Source organism: Sarcophilus harrisii, chromosome 2, assembly GCF_902635505.1.
Source record: "Sarcophilus harrisii chromosome 2, mSarHar1.11, whole genome shotgun sequence".
NCBI lineage: Eukaryota > Metazoa > Chordata > Mammalia > Dasyuromorphia > Dasyuridae > Sarcophilus > Sarcophilus harrisii.
Genome location: NC_045427.1, coordinates 582,302,964 through 582,320,408, shown reverse-complemented (window position 1 = coordinate 582,320,408; position 17,445 = coordinate 582,302,964).

The following is a 17,445-nucleotide window of genomic DNA, read 5'->3' as shown; positions in this document are numbered from 1 at the left end:
GTCTTGTATCCTACAGAGCTCATTATATTCAGAAAGCCACAACACGTTTTGTCCATCTTCTAAGCATGTCCTTGCTCTAGATTTCCTGTCCCTAGGGGTAAAGACTTCATAAGCCAAATTCTGTAATAACATCTTAACATAAGCTGATGTAACCCCATAAAGAGTACAAGCCTTTTTCAGGTCTTTGAGGATTTCTATATCAAAAGGAGTGTATTTTCTACTTTCTTGACCTGAAGAGTTAAAACTGTTGAATCACAGGAAAAATATGAGCTTGGAGTTCCATTACATATCTCCCTTCTACTTTGGCCTTAATTAATCCCTTTTGCAATCTAGTTATAGGAGTGGTTGGATGCTGGAGGGGAGGTGCTGGTGTTGTCACTGCCCCCCCCCCACTACCCCTCCTCTCTCCATCCCAGAGGGTGGAGTTGATGGAGGACAGTCAATTACCTGCTCCTTAGATGGGGCTGAAGCTGCCTCAGATTCACCACACCCTTGAGCCTCACTTAAGTCTCCATGCCCTGTTGGAATATGGTCATTAATCTGTTCATTGTCTTCCTCCTTTTCCTCAGGCTTCCTCATCTGGCTGTTCCTATAACTTTTCTTTTTTCTATAACTTATATGATTTTTTAAGGCCAACTGTATTATATTGTATACAGAGAATGCCTTGATGGAAATTGAGTGAGAACTGTTTTCGTTGTAATATGTGGAGAACTTTTGTCCAATTAATGTCCAATTATCTGGAGAGATTTGCTCTTCCTCTAAGAACCAAGGGGAGGTGCGTTTTAATGTACCCAGACGTCTAGCTATCTGTTCCCAAGTTATAAGTAGCCCTTGGTCTTCTATCAGCTTAAGCATGCTTTCTATAGTGCCACTCCTGGGTGGGGGTGGGGGAGTTGGGGGGTGGATGGAGAATCTTTAGCTAGCATCTGCCTCATTTCAGCCAAAAAAGGTTACTAGTTTAGTCTTTAAGAAAATAAGTTCCCTGTTTGTCTATTACAATACTCACCTAAGTTCCTGGTCACCAGAGATTTCTTCAGTGAAAGTAGGGTCCTTGGTTCCCACACTTGGGTGCCAAATGTGACCATGTATTTAAAATCAGCCAGAGTCAGGAATTCAGGTTAGGGGAAAATCTTCAATCTTTATTCTTAGTGGAGGTGAAGAAGGATTGGAGGTAAAGGGGTATTGCTATAGCAATGTGAGCAGCTGTGACAAGAAGCCAGCCAGCAGTCTCTCCCCGCCTCTCTTCCTGCCCCTCTGCCTCCACCCACCAAAATCATCGTTTCCTATACAACACATCAGCACTTGCACAAAGAGTTGGCAGGGGCCATTCTTTCTCCAAGCACATATATTAATAGAGTATGGTCCAATTACTATTTAGCCTCATGTTCTTGGGACCTCTGTGCATCAACTCAAGCTTCAGCCCATTACAGAAAAGGTTACTAGTTTAGACCTTAATAAAGTAAGTTCCCTGTTTGTCTATTAAAATATTCACCCAGTTTCCTGGTCACCAAGGACTTCTTTGATGAAAGTAGGCACCTTGATCCACATGTTGGGCATCAAATGTGAAGATGGAGTTAGCATCCTGGATACCTTAGAATCAGCTGGAGTCAGGATCAGCAAAAGCCCCTGGTCTTTCTTCTTGGTCTCAGGGGTAGAATTGAAGGGAATTGACACAGCAATCTCCATACCTTCTTTCTCCTCTTCTCCTCCCCAAAAAGTAACTCTGGCTTGTCTTACTCCACCTTCTAATCCCTCCTCCAATTCTCTGTATAAACCAATAGGTCAAGCCAACATAGAATGGTGGAGCAGGCCATTTTTCCAAGCATATACTAATAGAGTATTGTCCAATAGGTAATTAGCCTTAAATGCTTGATTGTCTGATTCCAGTGCACCTATTCAAAGTTTCAGCCCTTTACAGAGAATTTGAGCAAAAATGTTATTGGTGGTAAGTCAACTTTCTCCATCATATTCCTTTCATTTTTTCTCATATTTGACAAATATTTATTATAAAGAAACAATATGGCGAATTATATTGATAGTTTTCCTAATATTGAACCAGCCCTGCATTCCTGGTATAAATCCTACTTGATCATAGTGTATTATCCTGGAGATGATTTTCTGTAGTCTTGTTGCTAATATCTTATTTAAGATTTTAGCATCAATATTCATTAGGGAGATGGATGTCCATCAGTTGGAGAATGGCTGAATAAATTGTGGTATATGAATATTATGGAATATTACTGTTCTGTAAGAAATGACCAACAGGATGATTTCAGAAAGGCCTGGAGAGACTTACACGAACTGATGCTGAGTGAAATGAGCAGGACCAGGAGATCATTATATACTTCAACAACAATACTATATGATGATCAGTTCTGATGGACCTGGCCATCCTCAGCAACGAGATCAACCAAATCATTTCCAGTGGAGCAGTAATGGACTGAACCAGCTATGCCCAGAGAAAGAACTCTGGGAGATGACTAAAAACCATTACATTGAATTCCCAATCCCTATATTTATGCCCACCTGCATTTTTTATTTCCTTCACAAGCTAATTGTACAATATTTCAGAGTCTGATTCTTTTTGTACAGCAAAATAACGTTTTGGTCATGTATACTTATTGTGTATCTAATTTATATTTTAATGTACTTAACATCTACTGGTCATCCTGCCATCTGGGGGAGAGGGTGGGGGGTAAGAGGTGAAAAATTGGAACAAGGGGTTTGGCAATAGTTAATGCTGTAAAGTTACCCATGCATATATCCTGTAAATAAAAGGCTATTAAATAAAAAAAAATAAAGAAACAATATTTTTATGCTGAGCAATGTGTAAAACATAAAAACCATTCATTCATTCATTTATTTATTTTTGGTAGGTAGATACAATAAAAGGAGGAATATGAACATGTGATCAGGGTAGAAGTTATGATCCTGCCTAATTTACCTTGCCTCTAGCTTTATTTACATATCATTCTAAGAGAACCTGGGAAGTGTTATTATCCCAGCCTCCATCCAGTTCCTATTAAAAGCTTTGATCAGAGTTCTTGCAAGAAATTTAAAAGGAGTCTAAAGGAAACATTTTTTTTTTAAAAATTTATTTCCCAAATTACATGTAAAAGCTATTTTTAATATTAATTTTAAAAATTTAAGTTCCAAATTCTCTCCATTCCTTCCTTTCTATCCTGTTCATTGGGAAGGTAAACAATTTGATAGAGGTTATATCTGTGTAGTCATACTAAATATATTTCCATATTAGTCATTTTGTGAAAGTTAAACATAGACCAAAAAAGTTTTAAAAATTATGCTTCAAACTATATTCAGACACCATCAGTGCTTTGTCTGGGGATGGATAACATTATTTCATCATGAGGTTTTCAGAGTTGTCTTGAACTATTGTATTGCTGAAGGAAAGTCATTCACAGCTGATTATTTTACAATATTTCTGTACACAGTATATTTCACTTTGAATCAGCTCATGTAAGTCTTTCCAAGTTTTTTTCTAAAATCATCCTGCTCATCATTTCTTAGAACACAATAGTATTCCATCACAATCATGTAGCAGTTTGTTCAGCCATTCCCCAACATCTTCCCAATTTCCAACTCCCTGCCACCATAAAAGAGCTGCTATAAATATTTTAATACAAGTAAGTCCTTTTCCATTTTTTTCATCAGTTTTTGGATGTAGACCTACTAGATGCAGTGCTAGTTTTTGTTTTATACCCCTTTTGGCATAATTCCAAATTGCTCCAACAATGCATTCATGTCTCCTTTTCTCACAGGCTCTCCAACATTTGTCGCACTACTTTTTTGTTCTATGTTCCAGTCTAATTGTTATGAGGTAATATCTCAGGATTTTTTTTTCAATTTTCATTCCTCTGATCAATAATGATTAAGATTAATACTTCTCATATGGCTATAGATAACTTTTATTACTTTATTTGGAAACTATTCATATTTCCTTATCCTTTATCAATTCTGGAGTGGGTCTTATTTTTTTTTTTTTAATTTAACTCAGTTTTCAATAAATTTAAGAAAGGAAACTTTTACCAAAGAAATTTGCTTCAAAAAATTTTTCACAGTGTTATAATTGTTAGATGATTTTCCATCTATGTATTTCCCTATTCTATTTTTGGTATTCTTTCTATTCTTTGACCCTGTTTTTCTTCAAAGTGTTTTGTTTCTGACTACTCTCTGCTCCAATCTGCCTTTTTATTAAAGCTTTTTTATTTACCAAACATATACATGGGTAATTTTTCAACACTGATCTTTACAAAGTTTTCTGTTCCAAATTATCTCCTCCTTCCCCCTATCCCCTCTCCTAGATGGCAGGTAGTCCAATACATGATAAATAGGTTAAAATATATGTTTAATACAATGTATGTATACATATTGATACAATTATCTTGCTGCACAAAAAATTGGATCAAGAAGGAAAAAAACTGGAAAAGAAAACAAAATGCAAGCAAATAATAATAGAAGGTTTAGAATCCTATGTTGTGGTCCCCACTGAGTGCCCACAGCCCTCTCTTTGGATGTAGATGGCTCTCTTCATCACTGAACAATTGGAATTGGTTTGAATTATCTCATTGTTTAAGAGAGCCACATCTATCAAAATTGATCATCATATAGTCTTGTTGTTATTATGTATAATGATCTCCTGGTTCTGTTCATTTCACTTTACATCAGTTCATGTAGTCTCTCCAGGCCTCACTGAAATCATTCTGCTGATTATTTCTTACATAACATTCATATACCATAATTTATGCATCTATTATCCAACTGCTCAGCATTCACTCAGTTTCCAGTTTCTTGACACTAAAAAAATGCTGCCACAAACATTTTTACACATGTGGTTCTCTTTACTTCCTTTAAGATCTCTTTAGTATACAAGCCCAATAGAAAGACTGCTGGATCAAAGGGTATGCACAGTTTGACAGTCCTTTGGGCATAGTTCCAAACTGCTCTCCAGAATGATTGAATCCATTCACAATTTCACCAATAATGTATCAGTGTCCCAGTTTTCCCACATCCTCTCCAACATTCATCTTTATCTTTTCCTGTCATCTTAGCCAATCTGACAGGTGTGTAGTGATATCTCAAGTTGTCTTAATTTACATTTCTCTGATCAATAGTGATTTGGAGCGCCTTCTCAATTTCTAGAAACAGTTTCAATTTCTTCATCTGAAAATTGTTTGTTCATATCCTTTAACCATTTATCAATTGGAAAATAGCTTGATTTCTTTTAGATTTTAGTCAATTCTCTATGTGTTTTGGAAATGAGGCCTTTATCAGAATCTTTGAATGCAAAAATATTTTCCCAGTTTATTGCTTCCCTTCTAATCCTGTCTGCATTAGTTTTGTATATATATATATATATATATATATATATATAAACTTTTGAACTCAATATAATCAAAATTATCTGTTTTGTGATCAATAGTGATCTCTAGTTCTTCTTTGGTCAAAAATTCCTTCCACCTACATAGATCTAGAGGTAAACTATCCTATGTTCTTCTAATTTCGTTTGTAATATCATTATTTATGCCCATATAATGTTGGTATACAATGTAAGATGTGGATCAATGCCTAGTTTCTGCCATACTAGTTTCCAATTTTCTCAGCAGTTTTTGTCAAATAGTGAATTCTTATCCCCAAAGCTGGGGTCTTTGTGTTTGTCTAACATTAGATTGCTACAGACATTGACTTTTTTGTTCTGTGAACCTAACCCATTCCACTGATTAACTGCTTTATTTCTTAGCCAGTACCAAATGGTTTTGATGACTGCTGCTTTATGCTATAATTTTAGATCTGGTACAGTTAGGCCACCTTTAATTGCTTTTTTTCATTAATTCCCTTGAAATTTTTGATCTTTCGTTCTTCTAGATCAACTTTGTTATTATTTTTTCTACATCTGTAAAATAATTTCTTGGGAATCTGATTGGTGTAGTACTAAATAAATAGATTAGTTTAGGGAATAGTGTCATTTTATGTTGTCATCTAATTTTACCTTCATTGGTGGAAATTTCTCCCTTTTCATTTTTGAGTCTAACGATTTGATTTTCCTCTTTTCTTTTTCTAATCAAATTAACTAAAGGTTTAAGTATTTTTGGGTTTTTTTTCACAAAACCAACTCTTAGTTTTATTTATTAATTCAATTGTTTTTTTTTTCCTTTCAATTTTATCAATCTCTCCTTTTATTTTTAGAACTTCAAGTCTGGTATTTGATTGGGGGTTTTTAATTTGTTCTTTTTCCTGCTTTTTTAGTTGAAAGCCCAATTCACTGATCTTCTCTTTCTCTATTTTATGCAAATCCGTATCTAGTGATATAAAATTTCACCTTACTACCACTCTGGCTGCATCCCACAGATTTTGCTATGTTGTGTCATTATTGTCATTCTCTTGAATGAAATTATTTATTGTATCTTTGATTTGCTGTTTCACCCATTCATTCTTTAGGATAAGATTATTTAGTTTCCAATTACTTTTTGATCTATTTTCCCATGGCCTTTTACTGAATGTAATTTTTATTACACTGTCATCTGAAAAAAAAAACTGCATTTACTATTTCTGCCTTTCTGCATTTGATTTTAAGGTCTTTATATCCTAATATATGGTCAGTTTTTGTATAGATTCCATGAACTGCTGAGAAGAAAGTGTACTCCTTTCTGTCTTTATTTAATTTTCCACAAAGATCTATCACACCTAACTTTCCAATCTGCCTTTTTAAAACTATCATACTACTTCCTTTTCTTATGCCTTTACCCTCTAACTTGCCTTTAGGGTAAGAAATTTCTCAATTAACTATAAATATTACTCCCTCTTTAAGTCAAATCTGATTAAAGTAAATTTTATTCTCTCCTCCCTTCACCTCCTCTATCTTCCATCCATTGAAAAATGTTTTTCTTACCTCTTTAATGTGAGCTATTTTCCATTTATCCCAGTGTTTTCTTTTTTTCTCACTCCTTAATTTTGTTTTTTAGACATCATCCCTTCATATTTAACTCACACATGTGCTTTCTGTCTATATATGCCATTCTAACTATTCTAATAATGAGAAAAATTTTAGGAGTTAAAAGTATTATCTTCCCATATAGAAATGTTAATAATTAGCCCCATTAAGTCCCTTATGATTTCCCTTTTCTGTTTATCTTTTTATGTTTTCCCTGAGTCCTATATCTGAAAGTCAAATTTTCTCTTTAGCTCTATTCTTTTCATCAAAAATATTTCAATGTCCTCTATTTCATTGAATTTCATCCCCCCCAAAAAAGATTTTTGAGTCAACCCATCTGTTGACGCTTTTCTTTATGATATTCTTGCATCACTCTTATTTCACTTTCTAATTTTTCTTCTATCTCTTTAACTTGATTTTCAAAATCTTTTGAGATGTTTTAAGACCTGAGACAAATTCAAATGTTTTCTTGGAGTCTTTGGGTATTGGAGATTTAACTTTGTTGTCTTCTTTTGAGTATGTTTTGATCTTCCTTGGTGTTATAACAAAATTTTATGGTAAGAATGTTTTTCTGTTGTTTTTTTTTTCATTTTTCCAATCCCATTTCTTGAGTTTTAACTCTGTTAAACTAGGGCTCTGTGCCCAGGGTAGAGAGCACATTATCCAAGCTTTTGGGCATTTGTTTTGAGAGATAATTTTAGGAATCTGGAGATACTAGTGTTGTGAAAACATAAAGAAGAGAGATTATCTAAAATGAAATGGTTATTTACAGTGAGAGTTGAAACTTGAGTATGAAGACTAAAGCTTGAGAAAAGGCTGTTATGGCAGTTAAAATTATTGGGTATTTAGGAGGCAACTATATTGCCAAGGATTTATGAGAGTCATTTAAGATTAAGTAGAGGCACTAAATATATATGGATGGCTTTCTGAAGGTATTCATGGAGAAGGAGAGGAAATATATAAGACGATAACTGATAGAGATGGACAAATTAAGTAATGGGATTTTTAGAATCATTGTCAATTAGAATTTATTAAGCACTTAGTATGTACCAAGCACTGTATTAAACACCAGAAATACAAATACAAGTAAAAGATAGTTTTTGCTTTCAAAAGTTTATAATCTAATGAGGGAAGACAACACATAAAAAGGAAACTAAAAAGTATCAGGGAAGAGAGAAAAGTATGCAGCATGGGTGGGATGGGGGTACACCCAGATTTTTCCCTTATGTATCTCACAGCTTCTTTCAGTCCCCTTCACTGGGTATTCATCCCCATTGCACCATGGTTAGAAATCATGGCTATAACCCAGGGCTCTACACTGTCTCTAGTCTCTTTTCCCTCTATACTATCTTTATGACCTAATCAACTTCTATAAAAAAGTCTTAATGGGGATGATTCCCATATTTGAAATGGCTTAATAAATGCTTTCTGATTGTGTCTGAAATTTAGAGTGGAATTTTAGCTGTTGGAGAAAATGCTAAAGTATGTTATTGATAAACATAGTAAAGACAGAGAACAAAGGTCTATGAGGAAGAAAGTATAGTACATATACAGGGGAGTAAGTTAAATTCAAAAAGCATTTTAAAAACAACTTTATTGACATCTTTTGTTTTTACAAGACCCTAATTTTTTCCTGAGACAGGTGCTATAATATGTAGAGAGCTGGCTCTAAAATCAAGAGATGCTTAATACATGTGATCCTGGGTAAATCATTTACTTTCCCTCAGTCTCAATGTCCTCATCCATAAAACAGGGATAACAATAGCTGTTACTTCCCAGATTATTCTAAAGATAAAAGTCTCTGCTGGTCTTAATGTACTACATCAATGATAGCTATTATTATTATTATTGATCCCCCCCTTCTCAGTCATTTAATATAATAGAATATCTTTTCAAGAAAAACAAGAAGAGAAAAAAAATCTGACATTGGTCTCCTTGCTGTAGCAAGTTATAAACAAGCAAGAACTGAGGTTGTTTATCAAGCAGCAAGTTTGGGAATAGGTGTTATTCTGGGAGATAGACAAGCAGAGAGCAGGTCACAGAACCTAGCAGAAGTCATGATTTCAATTGGTGAGAACTGAAAAATAAAAACCCTGCCAGTGCCCCTGAGAGATATCGACAGAACTGGGTGCAGAAGGAAAGATCTCACAAGAGACAATTTGATTATAACAGTCCTTGGGTGGTTCCCCATATTTCTTGATCCAGAAAATTTAGATTCAATTAGTTTAGTCTATTCCATTAATCAATCTCTATTTTTTAAAATTAACAATAGATCGTTTTGATGATTGCCAATTGATAATATAGCTATTCTTATATCCTTATCTTTTTTCCCTTCATAATTAGAAATTTAATTTTTCCAAATGAATTTCATCATTATTTGATCAAGTACTGTTCATATTTTGAAGGTCATTTTTGCAACTCCATAGTTCTGCTTAATTGAGTTAAGTACCTTCCTTTGTATGATTTTTAAAGGAAAGAGAAAGGAAATACGGTCATAACAAAATTCATAAATATTAATGGGAATTCATATGATTTTCAAAGTATTTTCAAATGTATAGTTTCATAAGATCCTTGTAGCCTAAATTGGGAGATTGTGTCAATATGGTAATTATTATCCTTATTTTATTGATGAGAAAGCTTAGCCTCAAAAATGGTTATGAACAATCCAAAGTCACAAAGCTGATGGGTGGAAGAGTTGAGATTAGAGTCTAAATCTGCTTTTCTAGTCAAAGATTTTTTTTTTCCCAGCTAAACCATTGAGCTGAAAAAAATTATAATTCATAGTGTCACTTGGGTTTTCAGCCAACCCCAGGGTATTTTGCATGAGAGTTTCCTAATTGGTGGATAGAATACTAAAAAATTTCTCCTTCTCCTTCTTCCTCCTCACTCTACAAGAGAGCAAACAATCTGATATAGATTACATGTGCAATTCTTCTAAAGTTATTTCTAAAAGCACAACCACTTTTGATTGTTTGCTACAATGACGTATATAAATCTTTGAAACCTTGAACACAAAATTCCTAAAAGTTAAAGAAGTAGAGAGGGAAAAGAGGTGGGGAATAAGAAGACTATATCTAGTGACTCCTTTCAACAGTGAAGTGATTCAGGCCAGTTCCATGGTCTTGTAATGGAGAGAGTCATCTGTACCCAGAGAGAGGACACTGAGGACTGAATGTGGATCAAAACATAGTATTTTCACTTTTTATTGTTGTTTACTTGCTTTTTGTTTTCTTTCTCATTTTTTTTCCTTTTTGATCTGATTTTCTTGTGCAGCATGATAATTGTGAAAATATGTATAAAAGAATTGCACGTTAACACATTGTATTACTTGCTGTCTTGGGGAGGGGTAGGGGAAGGGAAAAAAATTGGAACACAAGGTTTTCAAGGGTAAATGTTGAAAACAATCTATGCTTATCTTTGGAAACAAAAAACTTTAGTCAAAAAAAAATGAAAAGTATGTCTGGTGTCTAAATAATAATACTTTGGTTTATTTACATTTAAGTACTGTTTCTTCACCACATTGCTGTGTAAATTTGTCAGCCTTGCTATTCCTGGAGGCAGAATATGTGTTGTATGCAACTGTATACCTATCTATGTGTGTATATATACACACATATATGTATAATACACATATATACACACATACAAAAACAAAAAACCAAATTTGTTTAGCAAATGCTTCTTTTAAAATATTTCACTGTTTTGTTTTTTACTTGTCAACTCTTAATCACTTTTATTTCCATTATAAAATCTTGCAACATAAAATGGTCTAGTTAGGGACTTATAAGTAATAAGGACATAAAAACAATGTACCCTGAGTTGTAATGGACATAAAATGTGATTCGATTCTGATGCTGGGTGTGTGCACATAACTGAGATGTGGCAAAATGAAATAAAGCTTTATTAGGCAGTCCTTGACACTCAGAGATCATTTATTCTATGCATATCAACTGGTCTTTGGGGTATTACCATATGTAGGATGGGGTTTTTATTTTCCTTTTCTGTCAAGGTTCTGGGGTCTTCTCTCTTGGACTTTAGAAGCGTAAAAAGAGAATATACACATATGCAAATTGAGATTCTTTCAAATGCCCAACACATCAGCATTCTGGATTTGAGATCATCAAGTGTTACACAAAGTGCACTGAAAAGGTTTGATTTTAATCATTTAAGAAAATTAAGTTCTCTTGCATGGTTTGACTAAATATTTATATACATATATATTAGTATAAATAAAATGTATAAATATGTGCCATTTTTGCTACATCTTGAATGCCAACATGAGTTGGCTTAGCAAATTGAGAAAAAAAATAATACATCCATGAGCCTGAAGGAAAGAGGGGAAAATGTAAGTGTCTTTATCTGACCCAGCACTCAAATATCATCAATGGCACTGGTGTTGAGTAGGAGGAATAGTTGGTGTCCTCTCCCTTCCCTGAATTTTGGAGCTACATTAGAATGAAATTTGCAGAATATATTCCAATTTGTAGTTATGTTTTATGTGTATTATGTTGTTTCCCTAAGTAGATTTCAAGTTCCTTGAAAACATGTACTTTCTTCATTAACTGTATATTCACCAGAGTTCCTTAAACATAAGAGGAGTACAATATGTACTTAATTGATCCTCTACTCATGACTTTCTTTCTAAACTTCTACCTATTTTCTGGCTCCAGTCCTTCAGTATGATTTTTAAATATTAAAGAGATAGAGAGAAACTTTTAAAAAGTAACATTACATTCTAAATTTTCTGTGCACATTTGGTTTATTTTCAAAAGTATCAAAAAATAGATAAAACAGCATTCTCTGCACTATTGGACACACTCAATGAGATAATTGTTGTTGAATAACTTTGCAATGTCCTTTTCTTCTTGAATTAAATTAACTACAAAATGTACAAATTAAAATACTGAGGAAAATCCAAATCTTACAAAAAACAAAACAAATTTGATGTGCTGGAATATAAATGTTCATCACCTATTTCCACCCAAACACAATGAGAAAATACTCCTTTTATTTTGTGTTTTTTATTTGCTTATTATTTTTTTTTAATGTGGCCCAAGACTTTCAACATCAAAATTCCTTTTGGGAAAGCAGTTGTGTGCAATTCTGACATTTGCAAATTAAAATATGCATCATACACATGAAACACCCAAGTTACAACCCAAAAAATTAACACAAAAAACCCACTTGTGCTTTTAACAGTGGTTTTAAACATGGCATTTTATCATCCTCACACTTTTGTTGCTACACTGGATGACAAGACTATATGGCAGTTTGCAATGGATCTTTAGAGGGTGGAGGTGGTTTGGAATTTTATATTGCTTTTAGGGGAAAAAAAAAAGAAAAAGAAACCAAAAACAAGACAAACTCAACCAACCAACTGATAACATCCACTCATTAGTATAAAAGTCAAGTCGACAGAGCTTTTCTGTCATGTCACATTTCTGGGTAGGAAGGAATAGGAGGATAAGATAGGAGGAAAAAACTTTCTGTACTACTTACAGAGAGACAAGTAGAAGATTCTTTACTATATTGTCACTATCCAAAATATTATTGGGTATCTGCACATGTACCTCCAAGTTATGAAATGCAATAACCTCAAATGTGATTTGATATGTCTACCATTAGCAATATAAAATCTCATTTTCAAACTTTTAATATGTTGGCATATTGACTGAAGTAACTTATTTTTCTTTTTCCAATCTTAACTTTATCTAAATTTAGACAGATGTACAGAAACTATCTGCAAAGAATTCCCATTTCCCCCAAAATTATACTCAGATTATGTGATTATTCTCATCATGGTAAGCATTTTCTAATTTATTGCTTTTAGAACCATGGAGAATGAACGCAGATGGAAGCATATTATTTTCATGTTTTTTCTTATATATTTCCCTTTTTTGCGATTTTTTTCTCCCAACATGACTCATATGGAAATATGTAAAAAAAATGAATGTACATGTATAATCTAAAAAAAGAAAGAAAAAAAGAAAGAAATGTTACCCCTGTTCATTTGTATGCTCCTTTGCAAAGGTATTTTCAAGTTAGTTTCTTCCACCTTTCTTCTGAGCAAAGCCAGGATCTTTTTCTCCTCCATAGGGGTTATATCATTATTATCCCCCATTTCTTCCAGTCAGTCTGTATAGTCACTTATATCAAACTTTTCTCTTTCTTTATTGATTCAGACTATGTCCTCCATGTATAGGGCAAAAGTTGGATTTAGAAGGCAGAGACCATTTAGGTAAACATTGAGACCACAATTATGGATTCTTGTGATATTGAATATATTTGTCTGATCTTTTCTAGATGTGTAGGTACTACTTGTAATGTGTCAGGCAACAAACTGGATGAACTTGACTGGGCACAGTTTATTTGGTAAAGTTTCTCTTTAAAGTGAGTCACAGTTGCCTCTTAAAATAACTGGTCCTGCTGAATCACTTGTGATAAATCTGATATTTCTTTTTTTTTAAATAACTTTTTATTGACAGAACCCATGCCAGGGTACTTTTTTACAACATTATCCCTTGCACTCACTTTTGTTCCGATTTTTCCCCTCCCTCCCTCCACCCCCTCCCCCAGATGGCAAGCAGTCCTATACATGTTAAATAGGTTACAGTAGATCTTGGATACAATATATGTGTACAGAACTGAACAGTTCTCTTGTTGCTCAGGGAGAATTGGATTTAGAAGGTATAAATAACCTGGGAAGAAGAACAAAAATGCAAGCACTTTACATTCATTTCCTAGTGTTCTTCTTTGGGTATAGCTGCTTCTCTCCATCCTTGATCAATTGAAACTAAGTCAGATCTTCTCTTTGTCAAAGAAATCCACTTCCATCAGAATACATCCTCATACAGTATCGTTGTTGAGTTATATAATGATCTCCTGATTCTGCTCATTTCACTCAGCATCAGTTCATGTAAGTCTCGCCAATCCTCTCTGTATTCATCCTGCTGGTCGTTTCTTACAGAACAATAATATTCCATAACATTCATATACCACAATTTACTCAACCATTCTCCAATTGATGAGCATCCATTCATTTTCCAGCTTCTAGCCACTACAAACAGGGCTGCCACAAACATTTTGGCACATATAGGTCCCTTTCCCTTCTTTAGTATCTCTTTGGGGTATAAGCCCAGCAGAAACACTGCTGGATCAAAGGGTATGCACAGTTTGATAACTTTTTGAGCATAGTTCCAAATTGCTCTCCAGAATGGCTGGATGTGTTCACAATTCCACCAACAATGTATCAGTGTCCCTGTTTTCCCACATCCCCTCCAACATTCCGCGTTATCTTTCCCTGTCATTCTAGCCAATCTGACAGGTGTGTAGTGGTATCTCAGAGTTGTCTTAATTTGCACTTCTCTGATCAATAGTGATTTGGAACACTCTTTCATAGGAGTGGTAATAGTTTTAATTTCATCATCTGAAAATTGTCCTTTCACCATTTATCAATTGGAGAATGAATTGATTTCTTATAAATTAGACTCAATTCTCTATATATTTTGGAAATGAGGCCTTTATCAGAACCTTTGACTGGAAAAAGGTTTTCCCAGTTTATTGTTTTCCTTCTAATCTTGCCTGCATTAGTTTTGTTTGTACAAAAACTTTTCAATTTGATATAATCAAAATTTCCGATTTTGTAGTCAATAGTGATCTCTAGTTCTTCTTTGATCATAAATTCCTTTCTCTTCCACAGGTCTGAGAGGTAAACTATCCTATGCTCTTCCAATTTATTTATAATCTCATTCTTTATGCCTAGATCATGAACCCATTTTTGACTTTATCTTGGTGTATGGTGTTAAGTGTGGGTCAATGCCTCGTTTCTGCCATACTAATTTCCAATTTTTCCAGCAATTTTTGTCAAATAATGCATTCTTATCCCCAAAACTGGGATCTTTGGGTTTGTCAAACACTAGATAATTAAAGTTATTGGCTGTTTTGTCCTTTGAAACTAACCTATTCCATTGATCAACCAGTCTATTTCTTAGCCAATACCAGATGGTTTTAGTAACTACTGTTTTATAATATAATTTTAGATCTGGTACAACTAGGCCACCTTCATTTGATTTTTTTTTCATTAATTCCCTTGAAATTCTTGACCTTTTGTTTTTCCATATGAACTTTGTTGTTATTTTTTCTAGGTCATCAAAATAGTTTTTGGGAAGTCTGATTGGTATAGCGCTAAATAAATAGATTAGTTTAGGTAATATTGTCATCTTTATTATATTTGCTCGCCCTATCCAAGAGCATTTAATATTTTTCCAATTGGTTAGATCAGACTTAATTTGTGTGAAAAGTGGTCTGTAATTTTGCTCATAAAGTTTCTGATTTTCCCTTGGCAGATAGATTCCTAAATATTTTATATTATCAGTAGTTACTTTAAATGGAATTTCTCTTTGTAACTCTGACTGTTGGATTTTGTTAGTGATATATAAGAATGCTGATGACTTATGTGGGTTTATTTTATAACCAGCAACTTTGCTAAAGTTGTGGATTATTTCTAATAACTTTTTAGTAGAATCTCTGGGGTTCTCTAAGTATACCATCATATCATCAGCAAAGAGTGATAATTTGGTTTCCTCGCTGCCTATTCTTATTCCTTTAATATCTTTCTCAGCTCTTATTGACAAAGCTAGCATTTCTAATACAATATTAAATAGTAATGGTGTTAGTGGACAACCTTGTTTCACTCCTGATCTTATTGGGAATGGTTGCAGTTTGTCCCCATTACATATGATACTTACTGCTGGTTTTAAATAGATGCTACTGATTATTTTAAGGAAAAGTCCATTTATTCCTATACTCTCAAGTGTTTTTAATAGGAATGGATGTTGGATTTTATCAAATGTTTTTTCTGCATCTATTGAGATGATCATATGGTTTTTGTTAATTTGGTTATTAATATGGCCAATTATACTGATAATTTTCCTAATATTGAACCAGCCCTGCATTCCTGATATAAATCCTACTTGATCATGGTGTATTATCCTAGGGATGATTTTCTGTAGTCTTTTTGCTAATATTTTTAAATCTGATATTTCTTAGACTTTTCTATAATGTGGACTCGATAGTGTTTCTCTAGGTGGGTGAGCTAGTTTGACATTTAGATGATTGTTCTCCACTGTGCATTCTGAGGTAGACCCTCATTTTTGAGAGTTAGCCAGAAGTCTTTGAATCTATATTAAATTAAATCTTTCTGTATTAAATCTTTCTGTTCTGTATCTTCAGTAGTTATGAAAGTGTTTTTAAAATTTTTTCCAGTAAATTTATTTATTGTTAATACACATTGGTTTATGAATCATGTTGGGAGAGAAATATCAGAGCAAAGGGAAAAAAACTATGGGAAAGATTAAGAAAAAACAGAAAAAAGAAATGAACACATCATGTGTTGATTTACATTCAATCTCCTTAGTTCTTTTTCTGCATGCAAATGGACCTTTATATCAAAACTTTATTGACATTACTTTAGATCACTGAACCATTGAGAAGAACCAAGTTTTTCACAGTCCATTATGGCATATTTTTACTGATACTATGTACCATGTATCCCTGGTTCTGCTTGTTTTGCTTGGGATCAGTTCATATAAATCTTTCCAGGCCTTACTAAAAACAGCATGTCCACGATTTTTATAGAACAATAATATTCCATTACCTTCTTATGCCACAACTTGTTCAGCCATTCCCCAATTGGTGGGCATCTACTCATTTTCCAATTCTTTGCTACTACAAAAAGAGCTGCTGCAAATATTTTTGTACATGTGGGTCCTTTTCCCTTCTTTATGATTTCTTTGGGATACAAACCCAATAATGGCACTGCTGGGTCAAAGGGTACGCACAATTTTATAGCCCCTTGGGAAGTATTTCCAGATTGCTCTCTGTAATGGTTGAATCCTTTCACAATTCCATCACTAATACATTAGTGTGCAGCTTTTCCACATTTCTCCAACATTTATCACTATCTTTTACTATCAACTTAGCCAATCTGAGAGATGTGAGGTGGTAAATCAGAGTTGCCATAATCTGCATTTATCTAATCAATAGTGATTTAGAGCATTTTTTTCATATAACTATAGATGGTTTTAATTTTTTCATCTGAAAAATCTATTCTTATCCTTTGACCATTTGTCAATTGGGAAATGACTTGTATTTTTATAAATTTAATGCAGTTCTTTATATATTTCATATATTTTAGTTCTTTGTCAGAAACACTGACTGCAAAGATTTTTGTACTTCCACTTTTATCTTGTTTCTGTTGGCTTTGTTTGTGCAAAACCTTATAATTTAATGTCATCAAAGTTGCCCATTTTGCCTTTCATAATATTCTCTAGTTCTTCTTTGATCATAAATTCCTTATGGAAGTGTTTTGTAATTGGTTATATTCTATTACCTTTAATGAGATTCATGGCTTCTTCACTGCTGTTGGCTAGCAAATACTGTCTGTTAGCATTCTTGAGAATTGTATCATTGTATAAATGTCACCTATCAAGGGCTCA